A 6,512-nucleotide genomic window follows, 5' to 3' on the forward strand; every position below is an offset into this window, starting at 1 on the left:
GAATGCAAAAATACAGATATTAGAGAGTAATGCTCTATATGTATGAAAGTACATAAAGCCAAAAAACTATGACAATAGAATTCAGGATAGTGCTTATGTTTTGGGGGAAATTTAGTAATCAGACGATGTCAGGAGAGGACTTTCTGATTCTATTATTAATCTACATTCTATTATAGGAGTGAATGAACCTCCTTTAAATTCACGGAGTGGTACACTTGCATTTGTGCCTTTTTCTGGAGTTATATTAGGCCTTAAAATTAAAGTAATTTTGTGAAATTATAGAGTTTTTAGGTGTCCATTACCATTTGTGTTTTTAAATATAATCAAATTATTAGCCAATAAAGAATATTTCTTCTTGTACTCAAAGGGTACTTTTTGGAGATTAACATCATTTTCTTTATGTTTTGCTTGTTCGTTCGTTCGTTTGTTTGTTTGTTTGTTTGTTTTTGATAGCAGATATTGAACACAGGGGCACTTAACCACTGAGGGATATCCCCAGCCCGTTTTATTTATTTTGAGTCAGAGTCTACCTAAGTTGCCAAGGATGGCTTTGAATATGCAATGCTCCTGCTTTAACTTCTCTAGGAGCTGGGATTGGAGGAGTGCTTTACTTAAAGTATTCTTAAACTGAAAATTCACTCAGAAAATGTTTATTTAGAACTTCTAATAACTTGAAGATACAACTAAGCGTGATTTTGTGATTAAAAGGTATTGAACATAGCAGGTTTAGAATTTGGAATGCAATGGCCAGTAATATATGTAATAGTAAGCAAGGACGCCTGGTGGCGCTGCAGGATAACAGTGTAAATAATGGGCTCTGAGGATGCCCTGGACGCCATTGAGCTAGGAATCAGAACTCTGAAAGCTCCCCCAAATGAGGAGGCATTTTAGGTGAGCTCCAGGAGACAGATCTTCAGAGAAGGCATCGTTCTAAGTGCATTTCAGACAGAAACATTAAACTCAAGATTATTTAACCAAATTTTCTGAGTGGATTGTATACCAAGTTGAAGAAACTACATCTTCCGGACGGATTAGAACAATGGAGGCTGGGCTAGGAAAACCGCTGCAGAAAAGGCAAGTTATTTTTCTTGCTATGCTATTGTTTTTGTGGGAGGCTGACTCTGAGGCAATTAGGTATTCTGTGCCAGAAGAAACAGAAAGTGGCTACTCTGTGGCCAACCTGGCAAAAGATCTGGGGCTCAGGGTTGGGGAGCTAGCCTCTCGGGGAGCGCAAATACATCACAAAGGTAGCAAACAGCTCCTGCAGCTCGATGTAAAGACCGGCGATTTGCTTCCACAGGAAAAACTAGACCGGGAGGTGCTGTGTGGGGCGATAGAACCCTGTATATTGCATTTCCAACTGTTACTAGAACACCCGGTGCAGTTATTTCAAGTTGATGTGCAACTCATAGATGTAAATGACCATTCTCCAGAATTCCTAGAAAAGGAAATGATCCTTAAAATCCCAGAGAGTGCCCAAGCGGGGACAGTGTTTCCTTTGAAATCAGCTCAGGACTTGGACATAGGTAGCAACAGTATACAGAACTACACAATCAGCCCCAACTCCAATTTTCGTGTTGTTACTCACAATCGCGGAGATGGCAGAAAATACCCAGAGCTGGTGTTGGGCAAAGCTCTGGACAGGGAGGAACACCCTGAGCTCATTTTAACCCTCACAGCACTGGATGGTGGGGTGCCACCCAGGTCTGGGACCGTCACAGTACACATTGAAGTGGTAGACATCAATGATAACGCACCCGAATTTTTACAGTCCCTGTATGAAGTACATGTTCGTGAGAACAGTCCCATAAACTCCTTAGTTCTCATTGTCTCTGCTCGAGATTTAGATGCAGGAACAAATGGGCGTGTAGCCTACTCTTTCTTTGAAGGTGATAAAGTTTCTCAACCATTTGTAATAGATGAAAAAACAGGAGAAATTCGTCTGCAAAGGGCATTGGATTATGAGGTAAATCAACATTATATCATAGAAATTGCAGCCACTGATGGAGGAGGCCTTGTGGGCAAATGCACTGTGGCCATAAAAGTGGTGGATGTGAATGACAATGCTCCTGAACTAATCATGTCAAAGATCAGCAGCTCTATCCCAGAAAACTCCCCTGAGATTGTAGTTGCCATTTTCAGAGTTTCTGATCCAGACTCTGGGGAAAATGGTAAGATGCTTTGCTCCATACAAAATGATCTCCCCTTCCTCTTGAAGCCCACATTTGAGAACTTTTACACCTTGGTGACAGAGGGCCCCCTGGACAGAGAGAGCAGAGCTCAGTACAACATCACCATCACAGTCACCGACTTGGGGACACCCAGGATGGAAACCGAGCACAGCATAACCGTCCTGGTCTCCGACGTCAACGACAACGCCCCTGCCTTCTCGCAGACGTCCTACACGCTGTCGGTGCGCGAGAACAACAGCCCCGCCCTGCACATAGGCAGCGTCAGCGCCACAGACAGAGACTCAGGCAGCAACGCCCAGCTGACCTACTCGCTGCTGCCGCCCCAGGACCCGCACCTGCCCCTCGCCTCGCTGGTCTCCATCAACGCGGACAACGGGCAGCTGTTCGCGCTGAGGGCGCTGGACTTCGAGGCCCTGCAGGCGTTCGAGTTCCGCGTGGGCGCCACAGACCGAGGCTCGCCCGCGCTGAGCAGCCAGGCGCTGGTTCGCGTCGTGGTGCTGGACGACAACGACAACTCGCCCTTCGTGCTCTACCCGCTGCAGAACGCCTCTGCGCCCTGCACCGAGCTGGTGCCCAGGGCGGCAGAACCGGGCTACCTGGTCACCAAGGTGGTGGCGGTGGACGGAGACTCGGGCCAGAACGCCTGGCTGTCGTTCCAGCTGCTCAAGGCCACGGAGCCCGGGCTGTTTGGCGTGTGGGCGCACAATGGCGAGGTGCGCACCGCCAGGCTGCTGAGCGAGCGCGACGCGGCCAGGCACAGGCTGGTGGTGCTGGTCAAGGACAATGGCGAGCCGCCGCTGTCTGCCAGCGTCACGCTGCACGTGCTGCTGGTGGATGGCTTCTCGCAGCCCTACCTGCCGCTGCCGGAAGTGGCGCCCGAGCGCGCGCAGGCCGACTCGCTGACAGTCTACTTGGTCATCGCCTTGGCCTCGGTGTCGTCGCTCTTCCTCTTTTCGGTGCTGGTGTTTGTGGTGGTGAGGCTGTGCAGGAGGAGCAAGGAGGCGCCTCTGGGTGTGTGCTCTGTGCCTGAGGGCCACTTTCCTGGCCATCTGGTGGACATCAGTGGCACTGGGACTCTGTCCCAGAGCTACCAGTATGAGATGTGTCTTTCTGGAGCCGCAGGAACAAATGAATTCAAATTCCTTAAACCGATATTCCCAAATTCCCGCCCCAGAGGGCTTGTGAAGCAACAGTAGGAAATGCCACCTTAGGGAATGTCCTTCAATTCCCTTAGAAATCTGATTATGGAATATTTTTGTCATTTTATCCTAACTTACCTAGATACAGAATTTGATTGTCTCCTGGACAGTAATTTAATTTTTGAATATAGTTTTCATTTTCCTGTTGTAATGTATTTGTCCATTTAACTTTATCCTAATTTGAAGAATATCTTTATTGCACTCATTTATACCTTGTCATTCCAAACCTATGCCTGTTGCTGATTTTCCTGAAATTTGTTCTTCCTTTTGGTATTTGTTGTGATGAACCATCTTTATAAAAATGAAATGTTAGCTCAGCAGTATGTTGCATGCCTGTAATCTCAGCTGCTCAGGAAGCTAAGGTGGAGGATGGTGAGTTCAAAGCTAGCCTCAGTAACTTACTGAGGCCCCAAAACAACTAGTGGGACCCTCGCTCTAAATAAAATAGTAAAAAAAAAAAAAAAAAAAAAAAGACTGAGGATGTGACTCAGTGGTTAGGCACCCATGGGTTCAATTGGTGGTTCAAAAAAATTGAAAGGTGAAATTTCAAAATAATTTTTTAAAGTGGCTGTACCAGTTTAAAATACTGTCAGCAGTGTCACAATATACAGATTCCTTCCCATTCTTGCCCAAACCTGATATTGTCTTTTTTTTTTCATTTTGCCTCTTTTGAAAGCACTTTAAAACCTCTTAAAAATATATCTCAAATGTATATATCACCAAGGAAAATATTTGTAAGTGTTATGGGCTAAATTGTACCCCCCTCCAGATTCAAATGTTGATGCCCTAACCCCTAGAACTGGACTGTATTTAAAGGTAGGCCATTTAAAGTGGTTATTACATTAAAATGGAATCATTTGGATTAGCTCTAGTTCAATATTATTGATGTTTTTATAAGATTAGCACATAAAGGAGTTGGGGGGTACACAGGCAGAGAGAGATAATTCTGTGAAAATACCAGAAAATGGCCAGTCATCTACTAGTCAAGAAGAGAGGAGCCTCAGAATGAAACCACCCCTGTCAACACCTTAGACTTCTAGCCTCCAAAATTGTGGGGAAATAAATTCCCTTTTTTATCCTCCCATTTTGTGGTATTTGCTATAGCAGCTCTAGTAAATTCATACATTTTTAGACAATCTTCTAAAATGATTGCAGAGTAGCTACCACACTTACATAACATCAAAGGAGTCAGACATGATGTTTTCATGTGTATAATCCAAGTTACTTGGGATACTGAGGTAGGAAGAGAGGTTGAAGGAAGAGGATTGCATTTTGAGACCAGATTGGGCAACTTAGTGAGATCCTGTCTCAATGTAAAATATAAAAAGGGTTGGGGATATAGTTCAGTGATAGAGCACCACTGGAATCCCCAAACCACAACACAACAACAAAACAAAATACATCAACTTTACCTATCCATTCTTCACTAAAGCTATGTCACTATTTTTGAGTACTCCTCTGGTCCAACTGAAACTTTCATTTACTGTTCCATTAATGACCATTAAGTTTGTTTTTCTTTATGAATGAAATGAGTACCATTCTTATTCTTCCATTTGTATCTGTTTTTCTGCAGTTTTCAACCTACCTCAGTTGGTACTTCTACTTTTAAATAATCAAATTTGATGTTTTTACATCCATATATGTTTTTTATATCATCATTACAACCATAGCTAAGAATTCCTTGTCATATCTACAGATAGGCTTTAGAACCTGAAAATATGTTAAAAGACATATTTAAAGACAATTTATATTGTCTTTATATCTTTAAAGACAATATAAATTATAAATGTCCTGCAATCAAGATCACCAGGAACACTATCAAAACAAAGTTGAATTAACTGATTCATTGCTTTGAGAGAGACTGCACACAAGAAGCCATGAGTCACCACAGTTACAGGGTTACTTTCTTATTCCTTATAAAGGAATTGTAGGATGTGGGTTTGTGATAGGAAATTTGGGGGAGGGTTTAAGGAAGTATGGGTTAGATCTGGATTGGATGCTTTAAAAAAATGGGAATGATTCTACAATTAGGTATCTTAGTGAACTTTATTGAGGATTCGAGGAGAACAAAGTGAAATTAAAGTATAATTGGTGAAGAAGCAGCTTTCACTAATATTTCTAAGGCAGTGGAGGATTTTGGTCTTTGTTCTGATTTTAACAATATTCTTTTTCTGGTCCCTGCTCAACCATGAAGTAATTTTATTTTGATCTTGCTCAATCAGGATCACAAAGGTCTTTTTTAATGTTGGTGTTGGGTGAGATTGCTCATGTTCAGCAGGAGATCTTGACCTACCTGACAGTGTCAGGACAGTTCCTGGTTATTAGTGGCTGATACTCTCTCAAAATATTGTTCATTATACATCCATAGTACTTGGAGTAAGGACTATTATTCCTTCTCCTTGGATCTACAGTTGTGCTTTCTGTGCCATTGAAAACAGTGTTCCTAAAATCAAGATCAAACCTTTTAAACTCAATGAGTTGACTTTACCCTGTCTTTGCATTTTATTAAAATATCAATCATGAATTCAACTTCCTATATTTCCTACCTGGAGCCTCTTCTTGTTTCCATGGAAACCAGATACTCAACTAGTTTATTGAATTAAAAAAATTGAACAAAAATGTAAAAGCCTTTACATAAGTTAATTTCTAATTGAGAGATTTGGAGGTCAGTCTGAATTGGACGCACTATGAATGCAACACACAGATAAGATTTCCTCATAACCACTGCCTTGACACGGATATGATAACTTCCTCAAAAGAATCCTATAAAAAATTGCTTTAAAGCCCTCTGAAATTGCAACAGTGCAGTAAAACCACAAGTAGACAATTGCCTGTTGACTTATTTCAAATATAGACTGAAAAGCCAACATACAGGACTGGAGTTGTAGTTCAGTAGTAGAAAGCTGGACTTGTGTGTGTGAGGCACTGGGTTTGACCCTCAGTACCACATAAATAAATAAAATAAGGGTATTGTGTCCACCTACAATTAAAAATGTAAAAAAAATTTAAAAGTTAATAGGCACTTTTTGTGTTCAATTTTTTAAAACAAATACTAAGTTGAAATATCAAATCTGCACAGTGCTGTCCTTTCACAGAAGGCAAGAAACTGCCCATGCACATG

The 6,512-nt window shown here is 42.0% G+C and overlaps 1 pseudogene; it reads left to right on the forward strand.

Annotated features, from left to right (window-relative positions):
- Positions 1 to 897: 897 nt before the first annotated feature.
- On the forward strand, positions 898 to 3,863 carry LOC124987644 (protocadherin beta-5-like; annotated as a pseudogene).
- Positions 3,864 to 6,512: the final 2,649 nt, after the last annotated feature.

Source organism: Sciurus carolinensis, chromosome 6, assembly GCF_902686445.1.
Source record: "Sciurus carolinensis chromosome 6, mSciCar1.2, whole genome shotgun sequence".
NCBI lineage: Eukaryota > Metazoa > Chordata > Mammalia > Rodentia > Sciuridae > Sciurus > Sciurus carolinensis.